The sequence below is a fragment of the Dasypus novemcinctus genome, chromosome 9, assembly GCF_030445035.2.
Source record: "Dasypus novemcinctus isolate mDasNov1 chromosome 9, mDasNov1.1.hap2, whole genome shotgun sequence".
NCBI lineage: Eukaryota > Metazoa > Chordata > Mammalia > Cingulata > Dasypodidae > Dasypus > Dasypus novemcinctus.
Genome location: NC_080681.1, coordinates 128806900 through 128823157, shown reverse-complemented (window position 1 = coordinate 128823157; position 16258 = coordinate 128806900).

Genomic DNA, 16258 nt, shown 5'->3' with positions numbered 1-16258 from the left:
ACGCGAAGCGTGTCGGGCGGGCCAGAGTGGCCGGAAGTTTCCTCCTTCTCCGGGAAGCCCCGATTCTTCACTCTTGATGTTCCTTGCACCCCCGTTACCGCGGGTGAACCCCTTGCTTCAAGTCAACTGGGGTGCGACCTCACCACGTCCATGCAGCAGCCGTCCCCACCTCGCCGAGCATTTGGCAAACTAGGGGGCTGTCCTCCAGATGCGCTGACAGAGGCGTCCTAAAACACGGGCAGTTCCCCAGAGCTCAGAGGCAGGGGCAGACGCAGGCAGCCGCCACCCCGTGACCCCAGTTAGACGCCTTGACGGGGTCAGCCGTGCTGCAGAGAGCAGCGGAGGGGCCGGGGGCATCCCCAGGGGAGGGGCTCCCTGCTCAGGGGGTGCCACCCCTGCTCCCGGCATCGGCCTCTGGAAGCACCGGCCCCGGGCCTGGCGGGACGGGCGGGCGTGGCCTCAGGGTCACCTGCTCCGGGCCGGGGCTGCTTCTGTTGGCTTCCCTGCGGTCCGTCGTCCCCTGAGCGCGAGGTTCCCAGCTGGAGCTGGGACCTGGAGAAACGGGGAGAAGGACGGTGAGGCGTGGGGCGGCCCTCCCCACTCCCCAGCTCCCGGGGACTTCCCTCAGGTCCCATGCGTGGGCGGGGTGGCCACGGGGTACCCTGCGCTAACTGCAGCCACGCGCTCTGCCGCTGTCCCAGTCAAGGGCCCAGAGGCTGTTTGGGGACGCCCGGAAGCTCCCCTGCCACGCCGCTTCCTTCTCAAGGAGCCGCCGTTCTTTCCTGCTCTTTGCGCGGGAGGAAGCGGCACCTCTGAGCCTCGCAGCTGCGCGTAGCTCGCGGTCGCACGGACGGGCGTTTCTGAGGCGGTCAGCCACTGCAGCCGACCTTCAAGCACCCCGGTCCTTCATGCGGAAACTCGAGCCCCGAGCCAGGACGATGAGCAGCAGAGGGCAGCAGGGCCCTGGGCTCAGGGCCGTGGCTCTGGAAGGGGCATGGCCTTCCACTGGATCACCCCAAAGCCGCGCCCTGCGGTGCTCTCGCCCTAGGCCTGGAGGGTCTGGGTTTGGGGTGACCAGTGTGTGCCTTGGCAGTGGGCTCACACCACCAAAGGGCAGGGGTGAGGGCCAGGGCCTGGTCACGGGCGAGAAGGAGGAAAGCGCCTGGACCCAGGGCGGTGCGGTGGAGACTGGCAGTCCTGACTTCCATCTCCCGCGCCGCCCTGACCGCCTCTGCTGCCCTTAGCGCACCCGGTGCTGACCGGCCCCTTCCCACCGTGGGGTCTCGCCTCGGAGGCCTCCTCCCCGGGGAGGCCTCCCTGGCGCACTGCGCGGGGCAGCGCCATGCCCAGCCCTCCCTTCCGTCCCTGGCATTCATGAACCTGGCCAATTTCACGCGTGGACTTTTTGGGGATGGGGATGTGTTAGTTTCCTCTCGCTGCTGTAACAAATCACCATCTGTGGAGACTTAAAGCGACACAAGCTCATTTTCCTGACCTTCTGGATGTCAGCCATCCTGCGGTCAAGGTGGGGACAGGGTTCCAGGGGCGAATCTGCCCCCTGCTTTGTCCACCCTCCCAAGGCGCCTGCGTTCCTCGGCTGGTGGCCCCTCCCTCCACCTCCAACGCCCGCAGCGCGCACCTTCCGCTCTCTCTCTGCCTGCTTCCCACAGGTGCTCTGCAGCCACCCGTCCTGCCTCCCTCTTATATGGACACTGTCTGTGACATTGGGCCCCTGGAAAGCCCCATCTCAGGGCCCTTGGCTTCATCTCGGTCCCCAGCCCCTTATCTCATGAGAGCAGGTACGGGCGCCATTCTGGGAATCAAGTCAGGACGTCCCTGGGGGGCTGTAATCCAGGGGAATTATTGATGATTGCTCCCTCTTTCAGCGTCCACCCGCCTGCCGGATCAGGCTGGAAATTCCCTGGGGCGGGTGCTTGCTCGTGGCGGCATCACCGGCTCCTACAAGTGCCAGCCCGGAGAGGGCCGTGCACATGCTGAAACGTGGGATGGCTGAGCTCCCAGGGCACCGCGCCTGCCGGACGCTGAGCTGCGCAGAAAGGCTCAGGGGTGGAGTGGGGTCTGGACGCGGGGACACAGGGGACAGCAAAGAGCTGGAGCAATGAGAGGCGAGCTCTTGGTGGGTGCCGGCAGGAGCCCCAAAGAGCCTGCCTGGGACCTCACCTGGAGTCCACGCATCGCACCTGGGGGGCTGCACACCCTGCGCCTGCCTCCTTAGCAGTGGGGGCCACGCAGCCCCGTCTAAGCCCTGCAGGGCGGGGAATGCGGGAGGCGGGGATCGTTCTCCCACCTTGCCCCCCCCCCAAGGACGGTGTCCACAGGAGCCACCAGCGACCCCACAAAGCCCTCTGGTAGCTGACACCCCTGCAGGGGCTCAGGCTTTGGGGGTACCCCGTCTTCTGTCCAGCGGCAGGAAGAGGCAAGGCAGGCCTCATTTCCCCAGTGTTTAGTGGGCGTCGGGGGGTGAGTGGGTGCCGCCCCTGCCAGGCCCAGCCGCCTCCTCTCAGGCTTGAGGACGCACCGGTTCACGGCTGCTCCGACGCCCACGGACCCCGAGCTGGGATGGAGCGTGGAAAATGGCGGGCGCGGTCCTGTGCTAGCTGGAGAGAAACAAGCGTCCCCACCATGCCCGCTGGGTGGGCCCCTGCCGCCCCCAGCTGGAAGGTGGCCAGCTCGGCTCCCAGGCACACCCCAAGGATGTCGTGCTTTGCTGTTAAATTCCTTTCAAAAGTCTCCAGCGCCCAGCACAGCAGGGCCTTCCTTGGGCTCGTCAAGGCTCTGGGTGCGAGTTTGCCCAGCTCCAGCATTTCTTTCAGAAAGGCCAGGTGCCGGGAAGCCCCGCCTACAAGCGGGGAGTCCTCACCCATCCAGAGGACGCTCCGGGGCCTGGTGTGACCCCCCGAAGTGCAAGAAAGCAGGAAGTGGGTCCCCAGGAAGGGGGCCCATGTCCCGGTGTCCCCCAGCACCTTCCAGCACTTTGGGGCGTGAGTGTTCGCTGAGAGGGAGAAGACGTCACAAGCGCTTCTCAGGTCGGCTGCACGAGCCCGATGACAGGGGCCTGTGCTCCCCCCTGGCGGGCCCTTCCCAGCTGGACGAGCACCTTAGGTTTGTCCCCTGGCGATGGTTTCAGTGGGAAGTGGCAGGACCGGGCCGCAGCTCAGTGGAGAGGTCAGGCTCAGCTCCTGTGTGACCTCAGGCTGACATCTCAGCCTCTCTGTGCCCTGATGCCTCAATCTGGTGTTTACTAACCTGGAAATGGTGGACAAGGTCAGGTGGCCTCCCGAGGACGTGTCCAGCCCAGACCTGGATTCCTTCAGAGCTCCACAGTATACCTGAGTCTTCCCTCTTGCATTTAGCCCGTGTTTACCTGTCACTGCTGGCTCCCCGCAGAGTTGAGGCTCAACGTTCTTCATTAAATAAATTAGTCGACACACTAGCTAATAAACTAATCAATAATAAAAACAAAGACACCCAACTGCTTTTTCAATCCACAAAGCAGATGTCAGCACACAGCCCTTCTCCAGCTCCTACTTTATCTAACTTTTTGTTCTTGGCCAGCCAACCCCGAAGACTGTCAGGAGCCTGGAGCCTTGGCAAATTCCTGTGAACTTTGCGTTTCCAGAATGAGTTCACCTCTTATGACATTTAGCAGCAACCAGCAAAGGATCTGCCTCCTCCTGGGCTCTCCCTGGAAATGACCTTGTGCTTTCCACTAAGCCAGAAGGCTCTACGGCCCCGCTGGGGAGTGAGTGACGGTGGCCGGGCCCGGCCTGCGGACTCGGCTGGATTGCCGCCAGCTGCCTGAGCACACCTGTCCACTCGTCTGTGACCGCCCGTCCAGTGAGCAGCCGCTCAGCACCTTTGGAGCCAGCCGGGCACTGGGGGAGGCCCATTTAGGGGACCTCGTGTGGCCGTCTCTGCTGTGACCCCTCAAATACCCAACACGGAGGGAACCATTCCCCAGAGTGGGGGACACCGCCTCCCCAGTGAGGCCCGAGCACCCCGTCGAGCTGGGAGCTTACAGGGCGGTAGCTGGTCAGTGGGCAGGGCCAGTTACCAAGGCGCCCAGCTGGGAGAGCTGCCCTGGGTAATATCATGAAAGGGGGAAGGAAAGAAGAAAGAGAAGGAGGAGTGGGTGGGGGAGAAAGGAGGAGGGAGGAAGAGGAGGGGGAGGGGAGGAGGGGGAAGAGGGGGACGGGAGAGAGGAGGAGGGGGAGGGAAAGGGGAGGAGGGGGAGGGGAGGAGGGAAGAGGGGGAGGTGGGGAGGAGGGGAGGAAGAGGGGGAGGAGGAGGAAGGGGGAGGCGGGATGGGAGGGGAGGGGGGAGGGTGCTCTGCCACGGCTTGCGGTGATAAAGAGAAAGCCCGAGGTGCTGTGGCACGGAGAGGCAGGCGGCACGTAAATAACCCACCTGGGGGGTCGGAGACGCTTCCCAGAGAAGGGGACATGAAGTGACAAAAGCCAGAGGATGTGCAGGGCAAGGACCGGCTGGGTGCCAGGATCAGGTGAGGGGACAAGCGCCAAGAAAGAACCTAGAGGGGAAGGAAAGGGCCAGGTCCTGGGGGATCCCCGATGCTGTGCCCAGGAGCAGGAGGGGGCCACTGCCGAGCCTCATGGCGGGAGTGGCTCCCTGTGACCAACACCACCACCCATGATTTACGGAGCGCTTACTGTGTGCCGAACCCCGCTCCAAGGGCTGGATCTGGGACGGTTCACTCAACACCTAGAACATCCAAGAGGCAGAACCTCATTTTACAGAAGGGGAAACCAAGGCACAGCGAGGCTAAGGAGCTTGCTCAAGGACACACAGCTGGACTGCCCCGTGCAAAGCCAAGCTCGACCCCGCGCGGTCTGGCCAGGGCCCGGGGTCTCCGCCTCGGCACTCCACCCCAACTCAGCCCCAGTCGGCCTTTGGCCTTGACCCCATGGCTCCCAGGAAGAGGGTGGACCCGGGAGCCCACGTGGCCGTGGAGACTGAAGCGTGGACGCCCGCTCCAAGGCCTCGTCTCCCGCAGTGTCTGGGGACACACTGCTGACACCGGGCCTGGGCCGCACGCGGCAGACACATCGTCCCCGTGGATCTCCTTGTCCTTCTAATCACGCTGGGAAGAAAGCAGAGATTTCTCCTTCAAGAGTCCGGAAGCACCTTCTCAAAGGCGGCGTCCCACGAGTATTCTTGTCGATGGAACTGGGGGAGGCGAGGCCCAGGCTGAAAGACTGGCATGAAGACAGGGACGACAGCTGTCATTCAGTTGTCATCCTGCACGGCGGTCTTACTCTGGAAGTTAGGGGAGGGTTCATCAGTGCTTTCTGACTTCACACTCAGTCCCTTCCTAAAAGCAGAGGAAACTGCCCGGGGCTTGCCGGGAAATAAGGCCACGGCCGTGCCCTGCTGCCCTCCCCGGCCCTGGGCCTCTGGAATATGTGGTAAAATGCTCCAGGGACTTGTTAAATCCCAGAACAAGCTCGCCGCAGGCCTGCCCTGCCGGCCTTGGGACATGGCCATGTCCATTCCGCCCCAGACACAGGCAGGTCATCACATGGGCTCAGGCGTGTGCAAAGGCTGGTGGAGCTGCAGGTGCCCAGGTGGAGGAGGGAGGGAGTGCCCACCCGCCTGCTCGCGGGGCTGCGGGTCTGTGTCTCGAGAGCGCAGGAAGCCGGCTCAGCTCGCGTCAGCTGCGGGAAGGTAAGGGTAATCACTGGGAAAATGAAAGAAACAGGCTTTGCAATGGGATGTGATTTCCAGCCCTGGAACGCATTTCTTCCTGCTCACTGGAAGGGAATTACCTTAAAAGGAACAGTGGGGCAGCTCCGTTATGCATTTCTGATTTAAGTTTCCCAGTCCTTGTCCTACGTGAGACGCGGAATGGGGGGCATCCCACAGACCCCCGGCTCGTCCCCGGTGCTCTAGCTTCTGAAATGACGGTGGATTCTTCCAGAAGGCCGGGCTGCCCCGGGCGTGTTCACCAGCTTTCCTGACCCTCGAGGGAACGAGAACGGCAAAGAGAGAGTGACTTTGTCGCTAACTGCTCAGACGCGGCCCCGGGCCGTGGCAAGGCTGGGCTTAGGGACCGTCCGGCTGACCGAAGACCAGGCCAAGGCCGTCTTGACCCTGGCCGTGCCGGGCCGCCCCACACGCATCGACTTCACCCGGGCACTGGGCGCACGGTAAACAGGAGGCCTTGTTGCCATCAGGGAAGGAGTGGCAGAGGGTCCCGGCGGGCTCCATCCACGTGGCACGAAGCCTTGGCAAGAGAGGAAACTTGGAGGCAGGTGGCCGAAGAATCTAGAAACCACGAGAAGCCAGAAGGCGGAGGAGCCGGGAATTGGGAAAGCCCCAGGAGGACCCAGAGGACATCGCCGTGGGGTGGGGGCACCATCGGGGACCCCCAGGGGTGGTGCCTGGCCGCCACCAGAAGGACTCCAGGAAGAAGCAGGGCCTTGCCCACGCCCGGAGCTGCACCTTCTGGCCCCAGAACCGTGAGCCGATGACGCGCTGTGTCGACCCACTGTGTGGGGCCCGTCATAGCAGCTCGGACCGTCTGACACTGACCTTGTGGGGAAACCTTCCAAACGCCTCCCCCACTTGTCGGCCTTAGAAAGCCCAGCGTAGGGACGCGGAGGGGAGCTGCAGGTGGAGGCGCCCGGGGTCTGCATGTCTCGTGATCAGGAAGTGAACCCCGGCGGCTGGAGGAGGCCAGCAACCTGCACGCCCCCGGGAGGCTTGCCTTCCGGTACTCTCGCTTGCTTCTGTGGACTTCCGGTGCAGAGAAGCTGATTAAGCCTCATCGTGTTTGTGAACGTCTTTCCCACCACCACCATCATCCTCGTCCTTTCTTTATTTTTGATAATGTAAGGGGCTCCCGTTGAGGCAGAATAGAAGAGGGACCAATCCCCGCCAGACAGCAGCCCCTAAGAGGTCAACCCCCCACCCGATGAGTCTCCCTTGCTTTGCCTCAGATACGCCAATCAGCGCAAGCCCTGGAACCCTGCACCCCGGGAAATGAGGAACCCCAGGACAAAGAGCACAGGTCTCTACCTGGAGAATGCTTGCACCCGCGGCTTGGGAGCATCCTCATCTCTTTTCTCATTTCTTAGTAAACTCTTTACTCCCTTGCCTGCCCTATGGCGTGGCCCTAAATAACTTTACGTGACATCAGCCGAGACCCTGGACACTGACTCCCATCACCCATGGGTCCCCCACTCAACCCAGGAACGGGAGCAATTACCAACTTGCATTCTTTTATTTATATGTATGCCTAAGAATGATACTTTAATTGCATTTTAAAATTGTATAAAGAACATCATGCTTCAGTCCTCTGGCATGTGCTTTCTTCACTTACCCTAGTCACTAAGGATGTTGAACAGTTCTTCAGGAATTGGTCAGCCACATGCACTTTCTCTGCTGTGTGGTGTCTTTTCCCATCTTCAGTCCACTTTCCCCAGTGGTTGTGGATCCTTACATTATTGGTATGAAGTTTTAAAAATATGTTTTATTGATACTATTCCTTTTTCAATTATATAAGTTGAAGAGATCTTCTCCCCATTTCCAGCTTGCCTTTGCTTTCTTTAAGGGACTTTGGATGAACACACATTCTTAATTTTAATGTAGTCATCTTTTCTTTATGTAAGTGATTTGTGTGTTTGGTTTAAGAAGTCCTTCCCGGTCCCAAGGTAAGGCTACATTTTCTTCTTTTAAGTTGCTGCAATTTTTTAAATTGAGGTGTCACTCACAGACCAGACAAGGGGCCATTGTAAAGTGAACAGTTCAGGGGCATTCAGTGCACTCACAGGTGGGGGGCCAAAGCTTTTCCTCACCCCAAAGAAACCCCCTCACTCACTGAGTTCAAGTACTCACCACTGCCCCCCCCCTCCAGCCCCTGCAGCCGCCACCTGCTTTCTGCTCTATGAAATTGATTTTCTGGACATTTTGCAGAAAGGGCATCAGAACACGTGTCCCTTTCTGCCTGGTTCCTTGGACCAGCGTGAGGTCATCAAGGCCGTCACGTCACAGCCTGTGTCAGCACTTCGTCCCTTTTTGTGGCTGCATAATATTTCACAAATGATTTATCCCTTCATTAACTGATGCACGTTGGAGTCTTTGCTTCACTTTTTGGCTGTTAATGAGTAATGCTGCCATGCACTGCACATTCTTCTACAAGTTTCTGCGTGAACAGATGTTTTCGTTTCTCTTGGATATGTTCCCGGGGTGGAATTGCTGGGTCATCTGGTAATTCTATGTTTAGCTTTTGGAAGAACTGACAAGCTGTTTTCTCTAGCAGCTGCACCACTTTGCATTCCCACCAGCAAGGTGTAAGGGTTCCTATTTCACCACGTCCTTCCCCAAACCTGTTGCTTTCCATTTTGTGGGGGGCGGGGAGGGTTGTTTTTGTTTTAAATTGTAGCTATCCTAGTGCTGTGAAGTGGTGTCTCATCGTGGTTTTGATGTGTGTTTCCCTGTTGCCTCAATGTTGAGCTTCTTTCCATGTGCTCATTGGCCATTTGTATAGCTTCTTTGGAGAACTGTCTATTCACATCCTTTGCTCATTTTTAAAAATTGGGTTTTCTGTCTTTTTGTTGTTGAGCTGTAAGATTTCTTTATATATTCTGGATACTAAACCCTTACCAGATATATGATTTGCAAATATTTTCTCCTGTGCTGTAGGTTGTCTTTTCATTAAAAAAAAAAATAGTGTCCTTCGATGCACAAACATTTTATTTTTGATAAAGTCCCATTTATCTATTTAGTGCTTGCTGTTCAGGCTTTGGTGTGAGATCTAAGAATTATTTGCCAAATCCAAGGTCATGAAGATTTACTCCTTTGCTTTTTTAATAGTTTTATAGTCTTAGCTCTTATATTTGGTCATTGATCCATTTTGAGTTGACAGGTTTAATAATATTTTTTATCTTACAGGGCTGCTGTGGAGATGAACAGCCCAGTTTTTACAAACTCCTTGGCACATAGTAAACTTGTAACTAGTTAATAATATTGGAAACCAGTAGCAATCATAATATCATTATCATCATCATGCGGGCACATAATGGGCATTCATTGATTTTCGAGTGAATGACTGAATGAATGAATGATTGAATGAATGAAGAGCTGTTACGCTCAGCAGTAATGCTAAGCGCATTTTATAGTTGAGGACCGTGGCTGGCCAGTGAGTCTCCCTCCACCCCATTCCTCATTCTTTTTGTTGTTGTTGTTGTTGTTGTTAACAGAAAGAACATTTTTATTTAAAACAGCACCTCTGAATTAAAAAGAAATTGTTTAAGACATCTGGATTCTCATATCTGCTTTTGCATTCAATCTGTTGCAATATGTTTTTTGGTTGGAGTACATGAAGAAAAACTGGCCTCATACCTATGTGGAGGTGGAAAAGAGCATTATTCTAATAATGTTTTCTAAGAATTGTGAATATCACTAAAATATGACAAGTGATAGTTTCTGCAAGGTTAGTTGCAATGTGAAATGCATACCCGTGAAATTTTTGTACTGGATTACATTAAAATCCATTGGTCTCTATTACTTTGAATGAATCTTTTACTCATACATGATGTTAATAACTTTATTGAGATGAAATTCACATAGTTTATTCATCCATTTAAAATGTACAGTTCAACGGTGTTTGGTGTAGCTCACAGATACGGGCAATTATCATTTAAGTGCATTTTAGAACATTTTCATCACTTCTGAAAGAAGCCCAGTGCCCTTCATCGCCCCGTCCCCTCACCCCCCACCCCAAGACCTTGACAGCCATTAATATACTTCTGGCTTCTTTAGGAATCTATAGATTTCCCTATTCTGTACTTTCCAATGAATGGAACCTTAGAGTATGTGGTCTTTTGGGTCTGACTTCTTTCACTTAGTGTGATACTTTCAAGGTTCAACCACATTGTGGTGTGTGTCAGTTCTTCATTCCTTTGTAGGGTCAAATGATATTCCTTGTATGAACAGACCACCTTTCATTTATCCGGTCATCCATTAACAGACATTTGGGCTGTTTTCCCATTTTGGCAATTGTGAGCAACGCTGTGATGAGCATGCGTGGACAAGTTTCTGTGTGGACATTGATTCCTCATTTGGAAGACCTCAGGTGCTTTACCTGCCCAGCTGCTAGAAACTTGTCCATGCTCTAATAAGCTGGATGCAACCCAATCACAGAGAATTTAAGTCATTTCCAACCTGGATGTTTGGGGCTAGGATTTTGACCAGAGGAATTAGTGCATGGAGAAAGCCCCATCTCGGCAACCCTGATCCCAAGTCCAGACTCCAAAGGGAAGTTTGCCCAGTCTATGTTTCCTGGAACTCATAAGCATGCAGGCAACATGTGTGAAGAGATCTTGTCTGTGGTGGCTTGGAGCTCTGTACCCCCCGAAAAACATTACACTTAATCCATTCCTGGGGGTGGAAGCTCTTGGAAGGGGGTCTTTTGATGAGGTGACTTCAGTTAAGGTGTGGCCCCGCTGAGTCAGGATGGGTCTCAATCCTATTACCGAAAGCCTTTTAAGGATGGTCACAGGGGGAGAGAGAACCAGAGGGAACGACTGGAAGCTGAAATTCCAGAGAACCTGGACAAGAAGAGAGAGGCCAGAAGAGGCTGCCACATGCATTGCCCCATGACAGGAAAGGCAAGGAACAAGGACCACTGGCAGCCAGCCCCAGAACGCTCAAGTCTTCTGGGAGAAAGCGTCGCCTTGATGAGGACTGGATTTTCCACTTCTCTTGGCCTCAAAACTGTGAACCAATAAATTCCCATTTTTAAGCCATCCTACTGCAGGGTATTTGTTTCAACAGCCAGGAAACTACATCATCCATCTAATTCATCACTGCCACCCCTCCCTCAATAACTTTTTGCTAAAAGAATAAATGAATGGATGAATCATGACTGCTGATGGCTCTGCCTGAAAAGGGCTAACCAAACGTGTACGTGTCATTCTTTTCCTACCAAGTTCCTCAGGAGCACAGGCAACCATATCTTGTCTATCTTTATATCCCTCGCAGCACTTTCCAGACACTGGGCATACAAGAGTCCTTCATGAAATTCTTGCCAAGCCATTACTCTCAGGGATATGCATGGCTTTCCTAGAGTTTCATTCTACAAACTCTCCTGTAGGCTCCTGACACGCTCATCCCACAGTAATGCAGAGGGTCGTTTCACTTCCATGGACACCACGTCCAGGGAATGTAGTTTGCAGGCTTCTAGCCCCCGAGGGCATGAGAGAGCTTAGAAGAGCCATGGACAATAGCCAGGCAAGGATCTTGAGAGGAAATGTTCCGATGGGCAATTATGCATGTATTTTTCACGTATCTGTTTATTGTCTGAGAGCTATGAGGACAGGGACCAGGTGAGTTTGGCTTACCAAGGTAAGGCTGGTACCTAGCATGGGGCATGAAAGATGCTTGTTGAATGGAGAATAAATTAATAGATTTCTTTGTGCCCAACTACGTCAACTCACTGGCAGTGGGCCTATTGCTAATAATGTCAATGTTTTTATGAGTGCCTAACAAGGTAGGAGCTTTGCATATTTCATTTTATTTAACAATCCCAGAGGCATGCTCTTCTCTTACTCTCTTAAAGACGTGAAAACCAGGGTCACAGAGGTGACAGTACTTGTCTGAGATTATGCAGCCGGTAAGTGTTGGAGGTAGGACTTGAAGTTATCTGCTCGATTCCTTTAAAAAATGTGTTTTCTGACTACTGTACACTTCCTTTTGCTTAACACCAATGCCCAGGCTGATTTATCTTCATTGCCCTGGGAAGGGAGGTGGGGGGCAGGGAAGGAAGAGTTCTAGTAGTGCTCCTCCTTGTCCTCTTAAAAAAAAAAGTCCTGAATAGCAATTGCTGCTTTATATAGCCAGGAAAAAAGAGACTTCTCCAGCTCACTTGGGAAGCTGCAGGTCTGATTCAGCTTAGAACAGCTGCTCCAGGCATGAGGGGTCCGAGTTGCCTTTGCAAGGACCTTCTGTCGGCTTCTACGAAAAAGGGGAACTCCTGCACATCAGGCATCGAAACTCAGCACCGGAAGCCACAGTCCCTTGAGAGACTCAGTGTTGACCTCCCTGCTCAATGCAATTTCCAGAAACAATGAAACAAAGGCAAAATGAATTCTTTGGCTTCACCACCCCCATCCCTATGCAGAACTTGGCCGAAAATGGGACACTCCGCTTTGGCAAAACAGGCACAGATCCACACGCACAGAAAAGAATACGAAGACTTGACTTAAAACTCATGCATTAATGTTGCCGTTTGGCCCTTTGATTCCAGATTGCTCTCAGCCTTCCTTTCTGATTATAACACCTTGTTGGGGGTAACAAATACTCTGCCCTAGAAAATGTAGCACCTTGCGGAAATGGGGCCCACGTCTGGATTTTACCAGTCTTGCAGACGAACACTTGCTCACTCTACTAGGTATAACTACATTTAGCTGGAAATTACAGAACACTAGAATAAACTTGAGCTAATGACGGATTCATTTTTCTTATCTAGTGGGAAGTCTGGAGGTGGGAAATTCGGGGCTCATCAGACATCCGTGCTGCCACGTGGTGCGGACACCCCGATCCCTGTGCCCTGACCTTCGCAGCACGAGCTTCCATCGTCACCCTCATGGCTGCTCCATCCCCTGCATCCCACCTGCACCCACGGAGGAACAAGAACTGGGAGGAAAGCAAGAGGCGTGGACTGAAGGGTCAGCAGCTTTGAAGGGCTTCGCCAAAGGTCCCACCAAGCAACTTCTGCTTGCACCTTAGCCACCAGAACTGTGTCGCATGACCCCCTTGGCAGGGAGGCTGGCAAATCCACATTTTTGGCCAGGCACATTTATCACCCCCAGGGTTAGGAGTTGAATTGTGTCCCCCCAAAAACACATGCTATGGTCCTACTCCCCAGTGGCTGTGAATGCAGCCTTATTTGGAAATGGGGTCTTTGCAGATGGAATCAATCAAGAAGAGCCCATGCTGGAGTAAGGTGGACTCTGAGACAGTAAGACAGGGGTCCTATGAGGAGAGGAGAGCCACGGAGAGGAAGGCCACGTGCGGCTAATGGGGATTGGGAATGTTAAATGTACCCTGGAGTGTCGGGTGCTCACAGGCCCTGGTGAATTGGGGGCAAACCAGCTGGGTGTCTCTCCGCATCAGGGCGTTCAGTAAGTGACACGTTTTCCTTTCCCTAGCAGGAGTTCTGGAAGGCTCTCCAAGCCTGAAGATGCCAACTCAGACAAGGCATTGTTAGAGGGTGCAGCTTTCCACTTAATTACTCTCTGAATTGGCAGTGAGCAGCCCAGATGCCACGTGAGCCAAGCTGCTTTGGGAAGATGGGGTCCAACAGTTCCTGGTCAAGAAGAGTCATGGTGGAGTCAGCTGGTTTGGGGGTATGAATGAACCCCTTGGTAGATCCTGAGCTCAAATGAAACTTTAAAAAAATGACATTGATGGCAATGATGGTGGTGGTGGTGACAACGATAGTTGCGATTTTTCTCGCGCTCTCCCCTCTCCATAGAAGAACAACCCCAAAGTCACATTATCCAACCATCTGACAGTTCTGGGCTGAGCCAAACCACCCCAAGCCCCAGTTTGTTACTTGCAAGCATCTGCCTCTGGGTTCTGGAACTAGTCTCATGCCCGCCTCCTGGGCAGGGGATGAGGTTGAGGCCAGACCTCGCCCAGCTTTCAGATTCAAGGGTCTAGGTTGGAGGTTGGAGCAGAAGAAGCCAAGCACACTCAGCATGCCTGCTAGAAAGCATGTCTCCTCCCCTTCGAACAAATTCTAGGAGTACCAAGTTCAGGGGCTCAGCAAAAACAAGATATAAATTTTCTTCTTGGATGGCTGGCACCCGTGAGTGTAGAAGATTGAATGATTGTTCCAAACGTTACCCGCCTACCCCCACCCTACAGTGGGAGGTTTATGGATCATCATCCCAGTGATGTCAGCTCGCCATGGGACCTGCTTTGGCCAGTGAAATGTGACCGCTGCCCTTGCAGGCGGAGCTTTAAGGGCCATTGGGTGGTTCTGCCGAGACTCCTGGCCCTCTGCTGTGATGGGGTGCTCCAGGCAGCTTCTTCAGGCTGAGTGCCGGAATGAAGACAACGTGGAGAGGGGCTGATGCCAACTTCTCACAGTGGTGAGCACAAGCAACCTTAGTCGAGTTAAGCCACAAAGCTCCAGGGACTGTTTGTTAGTGCAGCCTAATTTAGGCCGCGCTGACCCACGTAGCTGATGGATTTGGAGGAGGTGTCCCTAGATCTGGCTTGTTGGTGTTCAACTTTGCTTCTTCTGCCTGGAGCCCAGGTACCAGCTGGTGGACGGGCTGCTCCCCAGCAGAGCCCCTTCCCTCTGCCATTACATTCACCTTTTGGGGAGTGTATTAGTCAGCCAAAGGGGTGCTAAGGTAAAATACCAGAAATCGGTTGGTTTTTACAAAGGGTATTTATTTGGGGTAGAAGCTTACAGTTACCAGGCCATTAAGCATGAAAGCATACATTACTTCCCTTAGCAAAGTCCTTTGCCACATGTTGGAGCAAGATGGCTGCCAATGCTCAGCCTTCCTCTTCCTCTTAGGGCTTCATGGTCCCAGCTTCTTCCAGTATCAGCTGTAGGCTGGGGTAATTCTCTTCTCTCTCCCAGGGCTCGTTTCTCTCTGGGCTCAGCTGCTCTGGTCTCTCCACAAGGACAGCTGTAAACTATCAGGTGAACGTCTTTTCTCTCTGGGGCCCCTGCTGTGTCTACCAGAGCCTTCTCCCTTTCCTCTCCTTCTCTGTGTGTCTACTTCCTGGGGCTCCAATATCAAAACTCCAACCAACTCCTCTGTCTTGTCGTTTTCTCTGTGAGTCCTTATCCTCCAAGGGGACGGGGTCTCAACATCCTACTGACGTGGCCCAATCAAAGCCTTCATCATAATATAATCAAGCAAAAATGAAACCTGGGAATCTAAAACCATCTAATATGCAAACAGGCCAGTTTACAAACATAATCCATAAATAATATCAAACTGCTACAGGGGGCTCTGGTGCTGGGCCCTGCTTCTTCCCAAAAAGCCCTATCCACTGGCACTTTCTCCATCCCGCAGGCCTCCCAGCTCCCCCTGCCCACGGGAATCGGACCTCCTCGTGCCAGTGAGAGGCGCAGATACCAGCTCTCTTACGTTGTTGTCTGTGAGTCTAACCCAAGTCTGACCCCTTCAAGCACCGACTCCCCCTCTTTGTCCTTTATGTACAAATAATTCGTCTCCAGCCCCGTCCCAGGAGCTGTGGGAAGTCTGTCTTCCTGCCTGCTCCTACTCTGAGGTCCCAGTGAGTCTGGAAAGTGAGCGAGGGAGGAATTGTCCCACCCTGGGTCCACGGGCTCCCAGTCTTCCTCTCGGCTCCTCTACCCGCTGTCGCCGTTCTCATTTGCACGTCCCCAGTAGGCACCGCCTGCTGCTCCCCACCACCTGCAGGCAAGGCCTCTCTCCTCCGGGGGTCTGCGGGCAGTGGAACAGGGGGCTGCAGCACTTAGGCTTGGACCCTGCTCAGCTTCGTGCCCCAAACTGAAGAGAAAACATCCGGGTGTCGCAGAGGTGCCCCCAGCCCCTTGGCTTCCTGCAGCATCCTGAGGACCCCTCCTCTTCTCTCCAACCTCCTGTGCCCCCTGTCTCCAGACCCCAGCACTGCAGGCCATCATCACCTTCACGCGGTGTCAATGCATTTTGCAATGCAAATTCCTGCTCCAGTGTCCTTGATAGGAGAGCAGGGCGACCACGAAGAGGAGAGGGACACGCCTGAAATGAGGGCTCCTCCGGGCCAGGGAGGCCTGATCCCGCTCTTCAGCAGCCCCCCTCCCACCACCCACCGGCACTTGAGACTGGATCCCTGGCTCAGAGCAAGCCCAAGGGCCGCCGTCTCCCCTTTCTAGAACCCAAGCCTGTGCTCACCGGCAGTGCAGAGGCTCCTGCTGGGAGCAAGGTCACAGGACCCTGGCCCTGGGAGTGGAGGCGTTGTGGGTGTCCCTGAGCCCCTTTCTCCTCTCCTGCCCATGGGAGGACCCCAAAGCCCAGGAAAGGGAGGTGGCTTTGGGTTCCCGCCCTCCCCCTTTTATCTGGGGAGGGGGCAGCTAGGAAGGCAGGGGAGGCTGAGAGGATGGTCGAGTGGACCCTGTGAAGAAACTCATCATAATTTTAATCAGCATTTCCCCTGCCATTTAAAATCACAAACTTGGCTACTTAATCAAATGTCATGCTTAAGACACAGTTACCTCCTTGGGAGA